Here is a 20,663-nt window from a genome sequence, read left to right as displayed (position 1 = left end):
TTATTGTTTATTATTTAAAGTAAAGAATTTTTTCACTGTGTGTGTTTATTAACTTTAACATGCCGGTTAATCATTGGAGGTGTCTCATAGACGCCTGCAATGATTAATCTTGAACTTATTGACAGCTATGGGCTGCCATTAACTCCTTATTACCCTGATTGCCAACGCACCAGGGCAAATCGGGAAGAGCCGGGTAGAGTCCCAGAACTGTCGCATCTATTGTATGCAGAAATTCTGGGCGGCTGCTGGCTGATATTGTTAGGATGGGGGGCTCCCAATAACGTGGGGCTCCCCATCCTGAGAATACCAGCCTTCAGCCGTACGGCTTTATCTTGGCTGGAATAAAAATTGGGGGGGACCGCACGCCGTTTTTTTAAATTAATTATTTATTTATTTCACTGCACAGTATAGATTTGCCCACCGGCTGCTGTGATTGGGTGCAGTGAGACAGCTGTCACTCAGAGTGTCGGCTTGTCTCACTGCAACCAATCATAGGTGCCTGTGGGTGGGGGAAGCAGGGAATAGTAGATTGATTAATGAGCGGCCGGCATTTTCAAATGAATTGAAGCCGCGTATTTTTGGCACAGCTGTTCCTCGCCGCGCTGGTGATCGGTGATTGATAAGTATGAGCCGGGGGAAGAAAAAGACCGAGCGCCAATGTAAGTATGACTGAGAACAGCAGAAAAAAAGATAAGTAGACTGACTTTAATAAAAAAGAAAAAAAAATAGATTGCTCGTTTAAAAACGCACACGGACGAAACGTGCTGAACACGGACATACTCCGTGTGCGGTCCGTGCAGGCACAGACCCATAGACTATACCGGGTCTGTGCCTGCGTGCTGCCGGCCAAAAACGGACATGTCGTCCCTGTAGAAAACCGCACACACGTACTTACGACACGGACACACGTTCCGTGTGATTTTACGAGTGTGTGCCATCTACCATAGAGTAACATTGGTCTCCGTGTCTCCATGTCTTTGGTTCATGCAAAAACGTACCAAACACGTACCGGAGGCACGGATGTGTGTTGCAGGCCATATATAGTATGTGCCTCAGCTATATACTGTGTATTGACCATGTGTGACCATAAAGGAACATGATCAGATCATTCTACAGCTCATGGGCAAAAGAGATGCAAAAGACTATTAAGACATTACAACACAGAATCATTGTTTTTGTGAGGTATAAGATTTCCCAGTCTATTTTTAAAAAAATCTTTTATCTCAAAGAAATAATTATTTCTGATCCTCTGCTGTAATGTCTGTACACTTTTTTACTTCCTACCCAGCTCAGGAGCTGTGGTATGATTAGACTATGTCTGTGTAATATCAGACACAGCCATTACACAGTACATAGCAGAAGCACATTCTCTCATATCTCAGCACATGAACATTTTTTACACAAAACCAATTGTGGAAATTATTATTATTTCAAGATCTATTGGTTAAAATGAACTTTGTTCATGGGAAACCACTTGAATAACTGTGATGGGATAGTCACTAGGCCCTATATGTTTGATGTTGGTAACAGATTAGGTCAAGAGTAGAGATGAGCGAACTGGTCGCGGTTCGGCCCGAGCTCGGTTTGCCGAACCGAGGTCTGGTTCTAGTTCGGTTCGGCGAACCGGTTCGGCAAACCACTCGAACCAATAGGAAACAATGGGAGGCAATAACAAACACATAAAAACGCATTATAAATGTACACGTACAGTTAATAAACATTGCCATAACACTTACCTGTCCCCGGGATGCTTGCTGCACTCTGTCTCCTGCAGCTTTTCCATCAGTAATCGCTGCGTCCTCCGGGAACACCAGCAGTGATACAGGACCTATCGTGACGTCACGTGTTTATTATCTCATTGGCTACAGACTGGTCACATGTAGGACCTGTCATTGCATCTCTCTGTTACATGGTGCACGTTTGTGTATCGCCGTGTACCTGCGACATGCTCTAGCACACGGTCGACTCCCCTCCCCACTCTGCTTCCCCGTTCCTTTAAGGTACCGTCACACTAAGCGACGCTCCAGCGATCCCACCAGCAATTTGACCTGGCAGGGATCGCTGGAGCGTCGCTGCACGGGTTGCTGGTGAGCTGTCACACAGGCAGATCTCACCAGCAACCAGTGACCAGCCCCCAGCCAGCAGCGACGCGTGGAAGCGATGCTGCGCCTGGTAACTAAGGTAAATATCGGATAACCAACCTGATATTTACCTTGGTTACCAGCGCACACCGCTTAGCGCTGGCTCCCTGTACCCGGATAGACACAAGCCCACGTCATTTTTTTTTTAATTATTTCATCAAATTCATGAAATATTAAAAAAAAAAAGGCTTCTCTATATTTTTGGTTCCCAGCCGGGTACAAATAGGCAGCTGGGGGTTGGGGGAAGCTCGTAGGTGCCTTCTGTACCTGGCTAGCATACAAAAATATGGCAAAGCACACGTCATTTTTTTGTAGTTTTTTGGCAAAAAAATAAAAAATGCTTCCCTGGATTTTCCATTGCCAGTGAAGGTAACACCAAGAAGTGGGGGTTAGCAGCCAGTAGCTGCTTGGATTACCCTTAGCTAGCAATACAAAAAATGCAGCAGGAGCCCATATATATTTTTTTTAATTATTTATTTAAATAACTAAAAACAAAAAGGGCTTCCCTGTATTTTGATTGCCTGACATGACAGTGCTGCAAAAATAATCTTTAAAAAAAATGACGTAGCGCTCTGCGGTATTTTTGATTCTCAGTGCAGATAAAGCAGACAGCTATGGGTTGCCACCCCCATCTGTCTGGCGTTACCTTGGCTGGCAATCAAAATACAGGGAAGCCCATTAATTTTTTCTATTTAAAAAATAGTTAAAAAAATGACGTTGGGTCCCCCCATTTTTGATAGCCAGCTAGGGTAAAGCAGACGGCCGTAGCCTGAAAACCACAGCTGGCAGCTTTACCGTGGTTGGGGATCCAATGTGGAGGTCACCCCAGGCTTTTTTTTTATAATTATTTTATAAATATTAATAATTACAAAAAAAAGTAGGGTCCCCCCCAAATTGGATCACCAGCCAAGGTAAAGCGGACAGCTGTGGTCTGGTATTCTCAGGGTGTGAAGGTCCATAGTTATTGGGCCTTCACAGTCTAAAAATAGAAGGCCGCAGGCACCCCAGACGTGGCGCATCCACTAGATGCGCCAATCCTGGCGCTTCACCCCAGCTCATCCCGTGCCCTGGTGCAGTGGCAAACGGGGTAATAAATGGGGTTGATACTAGCTGTAAAGTCACCTGACATCAAGCCCCGTAGTTTGTGATGTCATGGCATCTATCAGATACCCGACATCATAAACTGTCAGTACTAACAAAAAAAATCGACAAAAAAAATGTATTTGAAAAACACTCCCCAAAACATTCCCTCTCTCACCAATTTATTGTAAGAAAAAAAATAAGGGGGTCCCACGATGACTCTGGACCATCTAGAATATGGGGGGAGACACTCAGGGAACATATCCCCCATTTTCTAGGAGTGCAGACCCTCCATGTGAGGAGTGTGGATGCAAAGAATCTGAACCTACTATCCCCGGGTCCACAGGAGAAGAGTCCATGTCGTAACGGTTGCTACCAAAGCTGCAATGCTCTGCTCATGAGGTAAGGGCATGCCTAATCAGGAGAACTATTCTACATTTCCAAATATTGGTATTTTCTGATATTATTGCTACTCCACCTACTATATATTGAGGATAGGATCTTGGAGATGGAATACCCCTTTAAGTCCAGTTATCCAGCTGAATGAATACTAAACAACAGAGTTCGCTATTTAGATGTGTTTTCTTGTGGCGTATAATGGACTCATGTTTGGTAGTCGTTCAGCAGGTCAACTATAAAATCAAATACCTCTATTTGGAAATGTAGTATAGCTCTCCTGATCAACTATGTTTCTTACCTCATGAGCAGGGCATTGCAGTATTAATAATAATTTATTCATTTGTATAGCGCTATTAATTCCAAAGCGCTTTGCATACATTGAGAACACTGTCCCCATTGGGGCTCACAATCTAAATTCCCTATCTGTATGTTTTTGGAGTGTGGGAGGAAATCAGAGTACCCGGAGGAAACCCATGCAAACACGGGGAGAACATACAAACTCCTTACAGACGGTGTTCTGGGTGGGAATCGAACCCAGGACCTCAGCCCTGCAAGACTGCAGCGCTAACCACTGAGCCACCATGCCGCCCATTTAGCTTACAGATGAATAACCACCACTCACTGTGTCTGAACACAGGAAGCTGAGCTGACAGCCACTCTGTGCATGCGGCAGCGTCTATTGTGAAGGAGAGGGCCGCGGGGGATCAACGCTGCACAGGTACCGTGGGACACCGGGGAACACCGGTGGGGTTATAGGGGGTGACCTGGCAGGGCCTGGGGAGGAGTTTTCTGTCGCATGTGTCATAGCACATGCGACAGAAATCAGAGGAGTAGGGTGAATGCGGCTGGCGCGCTGCTGTTCGCGTGGCCATCTTGGATTTCCTGGAGGGGGTCGGGGGGGCACTTTGGCGACATCGGGGGACCGGGGAGGAGATTTATCACGTTTGTTCATGCCAGATGGGAAATAAATAATTTTTTACCGACGCTGTCATTTACTGTAACGTGATCATCGGTATACGGTGTATACCGGTGATCACCTGAGCGGGGACCGGAAAAAACGGCCTAAATCATGATCTCCAGGGTCTCAGCTACCCCCTGAAACCCCGGAGATGCTTGGGGGGCGCTATTCACTTATTTATGCCTGCTGTTTATAAACGGCAGATCAGAATAAGGCTACATTTACACGACCGATCCGTTTTTGCGGTCCGCAAAAAACGGTTCGGTTTTTTTACGGGTGCATCCATGTGGCATCCGTTTCTGTTCCATATACGGTCCGTATGTCATCCGTGTGCCTTCCATTTGTTTGCGTTCTGCAAAAAAACTGAAGGAGGGAAAATACATAAATTTACCCAGGATCTGTGATGCCCTGGACCCCCAGGAGTCACAGGTAACAACACACAACACCACACACACCCCCATCCCAGTGAGACACCAGCAGCCAACAAGTTCTGACCACCTCCCTCAGGTCTAGCAAGGCACACCAGGTGGGCAGAGCCAGGCAGATAGGCATGCCCTCCGAGGAGTCTGCTTGCCTGAGGCAGGGAAAGACAAGTGAGTCAAGTGGGGAGAGGTGTAGTGAGAGGAGTAAAAGTGGCGAGCTGAGAGTCAGGGGCCTAGGACGGAGCCTAGGACCCCTTGGAACGGTCAGGCAGGCAGACGGTGGTGGCCGTCTGCAGGAGTCTAGTCAGGGACTGAACTGCGGAACTGTAGGGATCGAGAAGAGGGTGGTGACCCTTCGGACCGGAACCGGGGAGCTAACAAGTTAACCGGAGCACCAGGCAGGGTACTCAGACCCCGTTCTAGCCCAGAAGCAACCGGGCTCAGACAAATCTACTGCTTGTGGTCTGGACCTCAGGGGTTCATTCCCACCCAAAGTCCAGATAGACGGCAACAGCCCACCGATTCCGGATAAGAGCCACCGCCAAGGGCCAGAGATCCAAAGGACCAGTGCCTGCAGGCAAAAGGGCTCCTCTGGTACCCAAAAGCCAGGGAGCGGACTACCGTTGCTGAAGCATAGGAGTCACTATAGCAAATTTAAAGGTGATGGAGAAAGGCGACATCACCAACCTCACTGGGGACACACGCAGCCGGCTGCAGGCACTGATCTACACCGAATTTGGTTTACCATTGACTCTGTGTGGTTTAATCGTGAGTACACCAGTGCCATCAGGCACCGCGCTGCAAGCGAGCCCCTGCATCCTGCAACCCCCTGCATCCTGCAACCCCCCGCTCCTGCCACCTGGCCCCGGGACCAACAAGCCCCCTACCCACGGAGGCGTCAACACCTAGCTGCGACCCACCACCAATCCCGGACGAGCCCCCGCACCCTCACAGCAGCGGTGGTGCCAATCACCTCACCACGACCCATGGGTGGCATCACGAACTGTCACCGCGGCTCCAGCCGTGAAACCGGTCCACCCTAAACCAAACAACCAAACCCCCCCTTTCCAGAGCGACGTGACTCACAGTCCGGAGGCGCTCGAGCCACAGACAACCCAAGCCCGGATCCGAGCGGCTCGGTGGAGAGCAGCCGAGCCCCCAGGGCGGTACAGATCCAAAACTTCAACTTACATGAGGTGGTCACATGTTCACTCCAGTGCCATTTTCTACTGCTTTTCACAGCGTAGAGCGCTCTGGTGATTTTCTTGTGCTTGTACACTTCATATCAGTCTTTTCTGTCATTATAATGGCAGAAAGACATAATGTCCCACTCTCCTGCATTTTGTAATTTTGCACCCTTTGGTGCCTTTCATGTGGCACTAAGGGGTGCTTAGCTTTGTATGTAGCCAAAAAAAATGAAAAAAAATGACGTGGGGTTCCCCCTATTTTTGTAGCCAGCTAGGGTAAAGCAGACGGCTGCAGCCTGCAGACCACAGCTGGCAGCTTCACCTTGGCTGGTAATCCAAAACTGAGGGCACCCCATGCTGTTATTTTAAATTAAATAAATAATTTAAAAAAAAAAAAACATGTAGAGGTCCCCCCAAAATTGGATCACCAGCCAAGGTAAAGCAGACAGCTGGGGTCTGATATTCTCAGACTAGGGAGGTCCATGGTTATTGGACTCTCCCCAGCCTAAAAATAGCAGGCCGCAGCCGCCCCAGAAGTGGCGCATCCATTAGATGCGCCAATCCTGGTGCTTCGCCCCAGCTCATCCCGTGCCCTGGTGCGGTGGCAAACGGGGTAATATATGGGGTTAATACCAGATGTGTAATGTCACCTGGCAGAAAGCCCTGGGGTTAGTGATGTCACGCGTCAGATACCCGACATCACCAACCCAGTCAGTAATAAAAAAAAATAGACGACAAACACATTTTTATTTGAAAAAACACTGCCCAACACATTCCCTCTTTCATCAATTTATTAGAAAGAAAAACAAATCCAGGTCTGCTGTAATCCAAGGGGTTCCCATGACGATCCACACTGTCCCAGTCAATGAAGAGCAGGATGTTCCCCATTAGCTGGGAGAGCAATGCAGTGACCTGAGCTAACATCAATAGCTCAGGTCACTGCAGGGGATGATAAGTGCTGCTGTCAGGAGCGAGGTACATTACCTGCGGTGACGATCTCCTGCACTGCTGACAGCACCTGTCACTGACTTCAATGACCTTCACAGCCAAGTATCACAAGTGGCCCGTGATGTCACCGCTAGTCTCAGGTCGGAAGCGAGAGAAGGTGATGTGACAAGTGGCGGCCTTGGAGGACAGTGACAGCGCTGAGGTCGGGAGGGCAGGACTTCATCACCGCAGGTAAGCCGAGCGGGGCCAGGTGTGCCGAGTGCGAGGTGGGCGGAGCCTAGCGGAGTAATGTGTGCAGAGTGCCAGGTGGGCGGAGCCTAGCGGATTAATGTGTGCAGAGTGCCAGGTGGGCGGAGCCTAGCGGAGTAATGTGTGCAAAGTGCCAGGTGGGCGGATCCTAGCAGGACCATGTGTGCAGAGTGCCAGGTGGGCGGAGCCTAGCGGGACCATGTGTGCAGAGTGCCAGGTGGGCGGAGCCTAGCGGAGCCATGTGTGCAGAGTTCATGTGGGTGGAGCCTAGCGGTACCATGTGTGCAGAGTGCCAGGTGGGCGGAGCCTAGCGGGACCATGTGTGCTGGCGGCGGAGTGCGAAGTTGGTGGAGCCTATCGGGGCCATGTGTGCTGGCGGCGGAGTGCGAAGTGGGTGGAGCCTAGCAGGGCCATGTGGCGCTGAGGACGTCAGTGTCGTGGACTGCATGGCTGGAGATAGGTGAGTGTGAGTGTGTGTGTGTACATGCCACGTGCAGGAGGGTGCGGAGCGAGCTAAGCAGGGAAGTGTCGGCTTCCTGCACACATAACTAGGATAAATATCGGGTTACTAACCAAAACACTTTGCTTTGATACCCGATGTTTATCTTGGTTACCAGCTTACTGAAGGCTGCCAGTGATGGCTCCCTGCACACTGTAGCTGTAAAAAGCCCTGCTTTTGCTGCTAGAACCGTTCTCGAACGTAACTCGAACTGTCGAGCTTTTAGCAAAAAGCTCGAGTTCTAGTTCGATCTAGAACACCCCCCAAAATCACTCGAACCGCGAACTGGAGAACCTCGAATTGCGAACCGCGCTCAACTCTAGTCAAGAGCATGATTTGGTCTACTCAAAAGAGGTATACTTTTCATCTTGATCGCAAATATTCCCAATCTACTGGATTAAACATTAAAGGAATCTTGACACATTTACATATTTTTTTTTTTACAGATTGAGGAAGAAAGAGTGAAAATAGGGTCTTACCAGATATATAAAGAGCAATGTGTAATAATGTAAACACACGTAACGGAGTTGCGAAGATCACAACCACCAGAGATAGCATACAGATAATGGCGGCTGCCTCAGCCCCACGTCAATGAATTTTCAATGCTGGAGAGGAGAAGGGTTAATGCATCGCTGCCGCAAAAAATCATGAAAAAAATTGTTGATTTATAAAAAATATTTTATTGTATAGGTCTACTCGTTTGAAGGTTCAAGATCTCTTTTTCAGGACCAAAAAAGGAAGAAAAATCAACAATGCATGAAACATACCGGGATGACAGACTTATATACATGTGGTACACAAAGAAGACCGCCCACTGACAGTTTGAAAAAAAAAAATCGGCGGGCAACCACATCTGCTACCAGTACAAGGCATTTTCTAATGAATAAGTAAATGAAATTACTTCGTATTGTTGCAACAAAGGATTGTTTAAACAATTACAAATGAAAAAATGATTAAAAAATGAATTGAAGAAAAAGAAGGAAATGAAAAAAAACTTTCATTTAGGAAGAAAATTGTGCAAAACTTTTAGTGAAGGGACTAGAACCCCAAACATATGAAGTTGAATATGTCATGGAAAAACACCATTTTTCTGAATAACGCCACCCCAGAAATTGTGTATGTTAAGGTGAATAAAGTGCAACATTTGCATGTAAGAATAAAAGTTAGAATTTATTTTATTCTGTGTAAAGTTTCAATTTTAGTTGTGAAAAGGATACATGGGAAGAAAAAGAAGAAAGGGATTCATATATTGGGGAAAAAATTACAAAGAACATATAAAATTTTATAAAAACTTCAACACATGAATTAAAATAGTAAGTATATATATATATATATATATATTTATATATATATATATATTTATATATATATATATATATATATATATATATATATATATATATATATATATATATATATATATATATATATATATACATACAGTATATATATATATATATATATATATATACTCAGTGGACCAGGAATATAATAATTCAGAAATAATTGTAGCAATAATTCTTACAAATAACACATAAAAAATAAATACTTCAGAAATCAGCGTAGTAATAATTCATAAAAAAATGAAACCTACAAATAAAAACTTCATTACAACTTTTAGTCGGGATAATATTCACACATTAGGAAGATCCTGACCAAACACTGGGGTATTCTTATGGGTGTTCCCATTTTAAATAAAGTGACACCGAGTCATCCTTGCATTACCTTCAGGAGGGCCCCCACACTCAGGATCACCTAAAGCCAGTGCTATACCGGTACTATCAGGCTGATTCTATACATACCTGAAGTGGTCAACTCGGATGTTTAGGTTTTGAAATCCAAAAAAGTAAAGTTTATAAATTTAGCTGCTTGTTGAGTGACAGCAGCAATGAAGCAGATAATATATTTATAATTATCCCATCCCTCTGTTAGAATTAGCATAAGTGGTGGGGCTTCAGCCAACAGGTCTTGCAACAAAGTGAATTGTTTGTGTAATATTTATACTAATTCTAACAGAGGGAATTTGCTGGCTTTAGGTTACATACGAAAATCCTAATGATTGGTTCCCTTTAATAGTGAATTTATCGGATTCTCCAGCTGGACCAAACATTTTTCTTTTATGCATGATGGATTGACAAGACAAACAATTCTTACTAAAGCATTTAAATACACCCATTGGCAGGTCCCTACCTTTGATAGTAGTAGGAATTCTTAACCTACTCGGTACAATAATATTCCTGAGCGTTGGGGCCTTCCTGAAGGTAATGTAAGGATTTTTACATTTTCTGGGGTGGTGTTATTCATAAAAATGGTACTTCTCCATGAACTATTCAACTATGTTTGGGGTTCTAGTCCCTTCACTAATAGTTTTGCACATTTTTCTTCCTAAGCGAAAGTTTTTTTCTTTTCTTTCTTTTTCTTCAATTCATTTTTAATATTTTTTTTAAACAATCCTTTGTTTCAACATCACGAAGTAATTTAATTTATTAGAAAATGCCTTGTCATGGTAGCATGTGTTTGCCCGCTGATTTTTTTTTTCAAACTGTCAGTGGGCGGTCTTCTTTGTGTACCACATGTATATAAGTCTGTCATCCCGGTATGTTTCATGTATTGTTGATTTTTCTTCTTTTTTTGGTCCTGAAGAAGAGGTCTTGAACCTTAAAACGTGTACACCTATTAAATAAAATATTTATTATAAATCAACAATTTTTTTCATCATTTTTGGCAACAGTGTGGCATTAACCCCTTCTCCTCTCCAGCAATGAAGATAATATTTTTTTTGTGATATTTTTTCTTAAAAAGTAAATGTATCTTTTTTTGAAAGCATCAACAAGTCCCATTGGGATCAGCTCTTGTGGTAGACACTCAGATCAATAGTTCTTATGGTAAAGAAGACCTGTCTCCACTGGAGATTGAACCTTTCTTTCTCTAGGCAGAACAAGAAAGCTGAAGAACAAACAAGCACAGTAGGGTCTTATGCAGAAAATATGTAACACGAATGCAGAGTGGTTGCTGACCCAGTGAACTGGTTCCTCTATTGATTCTTTGATTAAATAGATAAAACCACATTGTTCTCTGGATCCTTCACAATTCCAGGCAGAGTGAGTGCCCTATTTGTCTTTTAAGAGAGTTTAACATAAATCAGCTTTTGGCCATTTTTTTTCAATGGGCAATTTATCATCATGTCCTTTATTATAGGTATATTCTTAGGACTAATTATCTTTCATTCTTTTAGTCTTGCCTCATAATATAGATCCCCCATTCCCTTCTTTGTACCAATTTTTATTCCAGGTCATTCTTCCTATGATCTTGTGTCAGAACTGAACTGTTTACTACAGATTAAACAAAAAGCAGAGAAGGAGCATTAAAGGGCCATACATCATAATAAATAAATATTGAAACTCCTTGTAATGAAAAATTATTGACAAATTTATTTCAACATTACAGTAACAAGGAGACAACATTGCAATTAGTAAGAAAAGTGTATAAGTGCAGGAAAATGGTTCCAGAGAACGTTCCCAGATCATGGGCCCCTGCCATAATTGCTACAAATCACTGGGTCAGCAGTACAAGTTCAATACATTATAAGTAATACATATATTGCCGCTTACCCATCAAGAAAAAAGGTGCAAGAGTGCTATATAAACGCCCAGGCAGGGGTCCAGTACAGGGGAAGGAAGCCCCAACGCGTTTCGCTGTGTTAGCTTCTTCGGGGGGCAGTGTGTGGCAAGGGTGCCGCATGGTGGGTCTTTATAAACCTCCCAAATATAATAGGGATTGTCTTCACCTGCGCCGCGCGCGTCCCGATCCATCTCACCCATCCGCCCACCACTTCCGGGTCTCACCAGCGGAAGTGACTCTAACGTGACGTCACCCTCCACCGCTAGAGAGATCCTCTGATTACCCTGAGATTTTGTAAAATGTTTACTACAGATGCAGCCCCGGGAAGGGATAGAAAAAAACCCCAAAATGTACCTTTCCTAGCAGTAGTGCCTCATCAGATCCTCCATTGGCTATTTTCCGCCCTCTTTCTCTACTCTTCTTTTGTGTTCAGTTTTCACTCTTCAGTGCCTGTGCCACTGAATACACCTTAAGGGCCCTCATAATAACACAAAGCATGACAAGTCATGATTTCATGTGAGGCCTTGTGAGCACCAATAGCACTAAAGAGTCAATAAAACTGAAGGCAGATGAAAAGGCTGGAGCATGAGTTAGAAAGTAAAAAAATTGGAGGGAAGTAAAATAGTTTTAATTATGTAACCCATCCTTTGTTATGCTCTGGGGTTTTGAAAAGGTCTAAGAGCATAATAAATGCTTTATGCCATAAATTTGATTTGCATCTAATAAACATAATGTAAATCTACTTTTTTACAAAGTTTGATCTAATCTGGCAAGTCAAATTTTGTTAGAATCACTAATTTCTCGTTTTAGCGTTTTTATGACTTTTTAATTTCATTTACACGTGTGCCACCTCTGCGACAGCCGACGGGCTGCTGGGATCCAGATCCACAGTGGCTCAAAGGGTCTCTGGAATCGAGGCGGGGTCGCGTGGCCTCTCACAGACAAAAGGGGGGTAGAAAGGGTGGATTGGATAATGTTCGTGACGCCACCCACCGTTCGTGGTAACAATTGGGATACCACCGCTGCTGCATTTAGGGGAGAGGGGAGAGGGGAGCGCCCGGGAGCGACGGAATGGCAGCTATTGATGTTAACTAGAGTTGAGCGCGGTTCGTGGTTCGTGGTTCTCCAGTTCGCGGCTCGAGTGATTTTGGGGCATGTTCTAGATCGAACTAGAACTCGAGCTTTTTGCAAAAGCTCGATAGTTCTAGAAACGTTCGAGAACGGTTCTAGCAGCCAAAAAACAGCTAAATCCTAGCTTGGTTTCTGCTGTAATAGTGTAAGTCACTCTGTGAATCAAACTATTATCACATTTCAGTGTATAGTGTGCGTGAACAGCGCCTTCAGATCACAGCTGTTTCTATAATGGCGATCGCCATTTTTTTTTTTTTTTTCTTGTCTTCCTTCCCTAAGCGCGCGCGTCTTGTGGGGCGGGCCAGCATGTCAGCCAATCCCAGACACACACACAGCTAAGTGGACTTTGAGCCAGAGAAGCAACGGCATGTGTGATAGGATCTGCATGTCACATGTCCCTGCATTATAAAACCGGACATTTTCTTCACGAACGCCATTATCTGCCTTCTGCGTCTTTGGTGTCAGACATCAGTGTCGCAGCTCCGTCCTCCTGAGTCCTATAGCCGATACAGCTGTATGCGCTGCATACACAGCGTTAGACAGCTTAGGGAGAGCACATTCTAGCAGTCCTTTTAAGGGCTCAAAGCGGCAGGGTCAGAGAGCCATAAGTGACAGGTCCTGCAAACAGCAACAGCGTCTGTGTAGCCCAGGTCAGGGATTTCCTCCCTGCATTTCACCATTAGGAGGGAATAGAAAGGCAGGCTTCCATTCCTCTACCCAGAGCACCACAATCCTGCCACTGTACCCTCTTGTCCTCTGCACACTCCAACTCATTCTAAGTAAGCCATTATACTAGCAAACACTCAGTGTACCTAGTGGCATCCTAAACGTGGCTAAAGGACTTTGCTATAGTCCCACTAGTGCAAAGACATTAGCAGAGCACATCTGCCTGCATTGCACACTCCAAGTTTTTTAAACTAAGCAATTTTACTAGCAAACACTCAGTGTACCTAGTGGCATCCTATACGTGGCTATTGGACTTTGCTATAGTCCCACTAGTGCAAAGACATTTGCAGAGCACGTCTGCCTGCATTGCACACTACAACTTTTTTAAACTAAGCAATTTTACTAGCAAACACTCAGTGTACCTAGTGGCATCCTATACGTGGCTATTGGACTTTGCTATAGTCCCACTAGTGCAAAGACATTTGCAGAGCACGTCTGCCTGCATTGCACACTACAACTTTTTTAAACTAAGCAATTTTACTAGCAAACACTCAGTGTACCTAGTGGCATCCTATACGTGGCTATTGGACTTTGCTATAGTCCCACTAGTGCCAAGACATTTGCAGAGCGCATCTGCCTGCGTTGCACACTCCAACTAATTATAACGAAGCCATTATACTAGCAAACACTCAGTGTACCTAGTGGCATCCTATACGTGGCTATTGGACTTTTGTCAATTCACAGTATTGGAACGTTATTTGCATGACATCTGCCTGCATTGCACACTCAAACTTTTTTAAACTCAGCCATTATACTAGCAAACACTCACTGTACCTAGTTGTATCCTAAACGTGGCTATTGTACTTTTGTCAATTCACAGTATTGGAACGTTATTTGCAGGACATCTGCCTGCATTGCACACTCAAACTTTTTTAAACTCAGCCATTATACTAGCAAACACTCACTGTACCTAGTTGTATCCTAAACGTGGCTATTGTACTTTTGTCAATTCACAGTATTGGAACGTTATTTGCAGGACATCTGCCTGCCTTGCACACTCAAACTTTTTTAAACTCAGCCATTATACTAGCAAACACTCACTGTACCTAGTTGTATCCTAAACGTGGCTATTGTACTTTTGTCAATTCACAGTATTGGAACGTTATTTGCAGGACATCTGCCTGCATTGCACACTCAAACTTTTTTAAACTCAGCCATTATACTAGCAAACACTCACTGTACCTAGTTGTATCCTAAACGTGGCTATTGTACTTTTGTCAATTCACAGTATTGGAACGTTATTTGCAGGACATCTGCCTGCATTGCACACTCAAACTTTTTTAAACTCAGCCATTATACTAGCAAACACTCACTGTACCTAGTTGTATCCTAAACGTGGCTATTGTACTTTTGTCAATTCACAGTATTGGAACGTTATTTGCAGGACATCTGCCTGCCTTGCACACTCAAACTTTTTTAAACTCAGCCATTATACTAGCAAACACTCACTGTACCTAGTTGTATCCTAAACGTGGCTATTGTACTTTTGTCAATTCACAGTATTGGAACGTTATTTGCAGGACATCTGCCTGCATTGCACACTCAAACTTTTTTAAACTCAGCCATTATACTAGCAAACACTCACTGTACCTAGTTGTATCCTAAACGTGGCTATTGTACTTTTGTCAATTCACAGTATTGGAACGTTATTTGCAGGACGTCTGCCTGCATTGCACACTCAAACTTTTTTAAACTCAGCCATTATACTAGCAAACACTCACTGTACCTAGTTGTATCCTAAACGTGGCTATTGTACTTTTGTCAATTCACAGTATTGGAACGTTATTTGCAGCACGTCTGCCTGCATTGCACACTCAAACTTTTTTAAACTCAGCCATTATACTAGCAAACACTCACTGTACCTAGTTGTATCCTAAACGTGGCTATTGTACTTTTGTCAATTCACAGTATTGGAACGTTATTTGCAGGACATCTGCCTGCATTGCACACTCAAACTTTTTTAAACTCAGCCATTATACTAGCAAACACTCACTGTACCTAGTTGTATCCTAAACGTGGCTATTGTACTTTTGTCAATTCACAGTATTGGAACGTTATTTGCAGCACGTCTGCCTGCATTGCACACTCAAACTTTTTTAAACTCAGCCATTATACTAGCAAACACTCACTGTACCTAGTTGTATCCTAAACGTGGCTATTGTACTTTTGTCAATTCACAGTATTGGAACGTTATTTGCAGCACGTCTGCCTGCATTGCACACTCAAACTTTTTTAAACTCAGCCATTATACTAGCAAACACTCACTGTACCTAGTTGTATCGTAAACGTGGCTATTGTACTTTTGTCAATTCACAGTATTGGAACGTTATTTGCAGGACATCTGCCTGCCTTGCACACTCAAACTTTTTTAAACTCAGCCATTATACTAGCAAACACTCACTGTACCTAGTTGTATCCTAAACGTGGCTATTGTACTTTTGTCAATTTACAGTATTGGAACGTTATTTGCAGGACGTCTGCTTGCATTGCACACTCAAACTTTTTTAAACTCAGCCATTATACTAGCAAACACTCACTGTACCTAGTTGTATCCTAAACGTGGCTATTGTACTTTTGTCAATTCACAGTATTGGAACGTTATTTGCAGCACGTCTGCCTGCATTGCACACTCAAACTTTTTTAAACTCAGCCATTATACTAGCAAACACTCACTGTACCTAGTTGTATCCTAAACGTGGCTATTGTACTTTTGTCAATTCACAGTATTGGAACGTTATTTGCAGGACGTCTGCCTGCATTGCACACTCAAACTTTTTTAAACTCAGCCATTATACTAGCAAACACTCACTGTACCTAGTTGTATCCTAAACGTGGCTATTGTACTTTTGTCAATTCACAGTATTGGAACGTTATTTGCAGGACGTCTGCCTGCATTGCACACTCAAACTTTTTTAAACTCAGCCATTATACTAGCAAACACTCACTGTACCTAGTTGTATCCTAAACGTGGCTATTGTACTTTTGTCAATTCACAGTATTGGAACGTTATTTGCAGGACATCTGCCTGCATTGCACACTCAAACTTTTTTAAACTCAGCCATTATACTAGCAAACACTCACTGTACCTAGTTGTATCCTAAACGTGGCTATTGTACTTTTGTCAATTCACAGTATTGGAACGTTATTTGCAGCACGTCTGCCTGCATTGCACACTCAAACTTTTTTAAACTCAGCCATTATACTAGCAAACACTCACTGTACCTAGTTGTATCCTAAACGTGGCTATTGTACTTTTGTCAATTCACAGTATTGGAACGTTATTTGCAGCACGTCTGCCTGCATTGCACACTCAAACTTTTTTAAACTCAGCCATTATACTAGCAAACACTCACTGTACCTAGTTGTATCCTAAACGTGGCTATTGTACTTTTGTCAATTCACAGTATTGGAACGTTATTTGCAGCACGTCTGCCTGCATTGCACACTCAAACTTTTTTAAACTCAGCCATTATACTAGCAAACACTCACTGTACCTAGTTGTATCCTAAACGTGGCTATTGTACTTTTGTCAATTCACAGTATTGGAACGTTATTTGCAGGACATCTGCCTGCATTGCACACTCAAACTTTTTTAAACTCAGCCATTATACTAGCAAACACTCACTGTACCTAGTTGTATCCTAAACGTGGCTATTGTACTTTTGTCAATTCACACTACTGCAAATCTATGTGCAGCACCTCTGCATGACAACCTCGTGCTCTGTTTTTAATAAGCTATAATGATAGCACAAAATACTGCCATTTTGTGGCATCATAGAACTGGCTGTTGTATTCCATTAGTGCCCCACTGGTGACAAGCTATTTCTAGCACCTCTACATCACACCCTCATGCACATTTTGCTACGCTAATGTTATAGCAAACTCATGGAATTCATTGCTGCATTTCATAATTCGGAGGGATAGAAAGTCAGGCTTCCTTTAGCTTTTCCTTCTGTTCATAGACAGCATCTCCAAGACAAATTTCCCCTCCACGTCTAAGTGTGGAGAGGCAGCTAGTGCGCATGCGTGTGCCGATGTACCCCAGCTGCAGCATAATTACAGTGTTTCGCCTAGTGAGTATGCTCAGCCTGACTGTGCCATTCCTGACGCTAAGTTTTCATTTCGGGATACAGCGCATGCTCCCACACTAAGTGTGAAAAGCCTCTTTGCACAGGTGCTTGCATTCCGTGCCGGGTATAAGTCCTGTTTTGGGCATAGACACCATGCTAAAGCTGATAGTCTTTTTTCAGAGACTGTATTTCATGCTACTGAGCATGCTCAGGCACTTCCTGCATCAGAGACTAGGTCCGGTAATGAACTCTTTGGCCCTGGCCCTGATGTGGGGGTCCCATATAGACCACAGGGCATCAGGTGTCCTCCCAAATGGCTTGCAGAGGCCCACACCTATGACTTGTCACCGCATTATTGATGCTCAGACGATGACTGGTGAGGTGTTTGGGTCATGGCAGCCATGAGGTCATCATTGAAGTTGCGTTTCCAAATAGGACGCTAGTTATGCCACTCATGACGTGTCACTCTACTTTTGTCTCCAGGAGGTGCATTGTGGTTCACCCTGGTTTGGGGCGGACCCAGGTTATAAAAGGGGCTGGAGCCAACAAGGAGGTGCGCAGACTTCTATTATGCTCCGAAAGAGCACACCTCCATGTGTTGAACCCATTGCGGCTTTAGGCCAGAGGTAGGCAGGGATCGGGTGGTGGATGCAGGCCACCACCACAGTTGGTAACGCAGAACGGTTAAGACCAGCTCCTGTCCTAACAGTCCTGCTTGTGCAGCCCAGTGGCATTAACAGGCCTGCTGCTGCTGATGCGCCTGCTGTCCACAGGTGTGGCCCCTACGCACACGGTCAGCGTACTCAATGGCCCCTGTGTTGTTAACAGGGAGTTCCTGGGCTGGGTGGGCATGTGGACCCTGTGACGCTAACAGGGCTCACAGTCTCCAGATCCGAATGGCGTCTAACTCGGTTCAGGCTACTATTAGTTTCATAGCCACACAGCTCTGTATCCTCCACCAAACCTTCAAGTTGCCAACCTCTCCTTTTCCAACTGGGAGCACGGTGGACACTGACTGCTGATGGGGATATATACCTTTCTCTTTCTTTTCTTATTAATTTTCGTTATATAGCGGTCACAGATTATATACCACTTTATCCAAATCTGCCAGTCCCACTGTAACAGATGTTGTTTCTTCAGCAAATGTTACAGTTGCTTAACCACCAAATCCATGGACCAAAACTTTTTTCCCCTTTCCAACACACCTGTTCCCCTTTCCAACAGCATCTGTCCTTTTTCAACTCATTTTGGGATATGACCAAAAGTGCAACTGTGCAGGGACACCGTACTCAACGCCATCTCAGCACAGCAGCCATCCCTCGGTCCCTCCGATGTGGACAAGTAAAAGACCATTTCCTCCTATCCATGACAAAGCGTTGAGATTCACTCTGTGCAGCACTGGTGTTTAGTGGACAAGTAGATCTAAGATTGCGTACCACATTCTGCAGATACTCCTGTATACGTGCGTCTATTTCTATGGCAGGAATTAGTTCGCCAAATTTTGTCTTGTACCGGGGATCTAACAGTGTGGCAACCCAGTATTCAGGATTAGTTCAAATTCATACAATCCGAGGGTCATGTAGGTAGTGCAGCAAGAAGGCGCTCATGTGTCTTGTGCATCCAGGAGGACCAAGTCCTTGGTGTGTTGGTGGCAGAGAGGTGAGAATCGTGCATCCTTCCTCTGCCCTCTCCCCCCAACCTCGCACAACCGAAATGTGAGCAAGCTCTCACTCATCTGCTGAGTCTTCCATGCCCATCGCCAGTTCGTCCTCCATTTCTTCATGGGCTCCTGCACTTTCATCAACACTTTTTGCTGATACTATGCGCCCTTGTTAATCCCTCTCCCTCACCATGACTGCCGCATAGGTGCCGCTGACCATCTGGACCTCGTAGATCTTGTTATCCCTTCCGCATATAACTCCTCCTGTACTTCCTCCCCTTCCTCTTGTCCCAACACCTGACTCCGAATAATAATTACAGTGTGCTCCATCATGTAGATGACCAGAATTGTCACGCTGAGAATGACATTGCCAGTGCTAAACATCTTCGTCGACATTTCAAAACTGTGCAGAAGGGTGCATAGGTCCGTGATCTGAGATCACTCCATCAGGGTGATCTGCCCCACCTCTGCATCTCGTTGGCCCAGGCTATACGTCATGACGTATTGCACCAGGGCTCTGCGGTGCTGCCACAGTCGCTGTAACATGTGGAGAGTTGAATTCCAGCGTGTCGCCACATCGCATTTCAGGCGATGAACCGGCAGGCCGAAAGACTTCTGGAGCGATGCAAGTCGCTCAGCTGCGGCGCTTGAACGGCGGAAGTGAGCACTGCAGACAGTTTCCGTGCCCTGGTCAGAAGGCCATCTAGGCCGGGATAGTGTGTTAAAAATTGCTGGACAACAAGGTTCAACACGTGAGCCATACAAGGCACGTGTGTCACCTTGCCCAGGCGAAGGGCCGCACCCAGGTTTGCAGCATTGTCGCACACGGCCTTACCAGGCTGCAGGTTGAGTGGAGACAACCATTTATTAAACTCGGACCGCAGAGCTGACCACAACTCCTCAGCTGTGTGACTCTTATTCCCAAGACATGTCAAGCTAAAGACCGCCTGATGCCGTTGCGCTCTGCTGCCAGCATAGTAATGAGGGGTGCGTGATTCCTTCTGCGCAGTGAGAACGCTGGTGGCCTGACCAGGCAGGCTTGGGGCGGAGGTGGAGGACCCAGATGAGGTGGAGGATGCAGAAGCAGTGGCGGAACTTGGACAGACAGAGGATTGACACACAAGTCGTGGGGACGGCAAGACTTGTGCAGCAGACCCTTCACCATCTATCACCATAGTTACCCAGTGCCCAGTCAGCGACATGTAACGTCCCTGTCCATGCTTACTGGTCCAAGTATCGGTGCTGAAATTCACCCGTTCACACACAGAGTTTCTCAAGGAAGCGGTGATATTGTGTGCGACATGCTGGTGTAGCGCGGGCACACCTTTCTTAGAGAAGTAGTGGCGACTAGGCATCTGGTACTGGGGCACAGCGACAGATATAAGGTCTCTAAAATCCTGTGTGTCCACTAGGCGGAAAGGCAGCATTTCTGTAGCCAACAGCTTACAGAGGGATAGAGTCAACCTCTTCGCTTTGTCATGGGTCGAAGGAAGTGGCCTTTTATTTGACCACATCTGAGGGACAGAGATCTGGCTGCTGTGTGTAGACGGTGTTGAGTAGGGTGTCCCTGGA

The sequence above is a fragment of the Anomaloglossus baeobatrachus genome, chromosome 5 (genome assembly GCF_048569485.1).
Source record: "Anomaloglossus baeobatrachus isolate aAnoBae1 chromosome 5, aAnoBae1.hap1, whole genome shotgun sequence".
NCBI classification, from domain to species: domain Eukaryota; kingdom Metazoa; phylum Chordata; class Amphibia; order Anura; family Aromobatidae; genus Anomaloglossus; species Anomaloglossus baeobatrachus.
Note: the sequence above shows the minus strand (reverse complement) of the source record.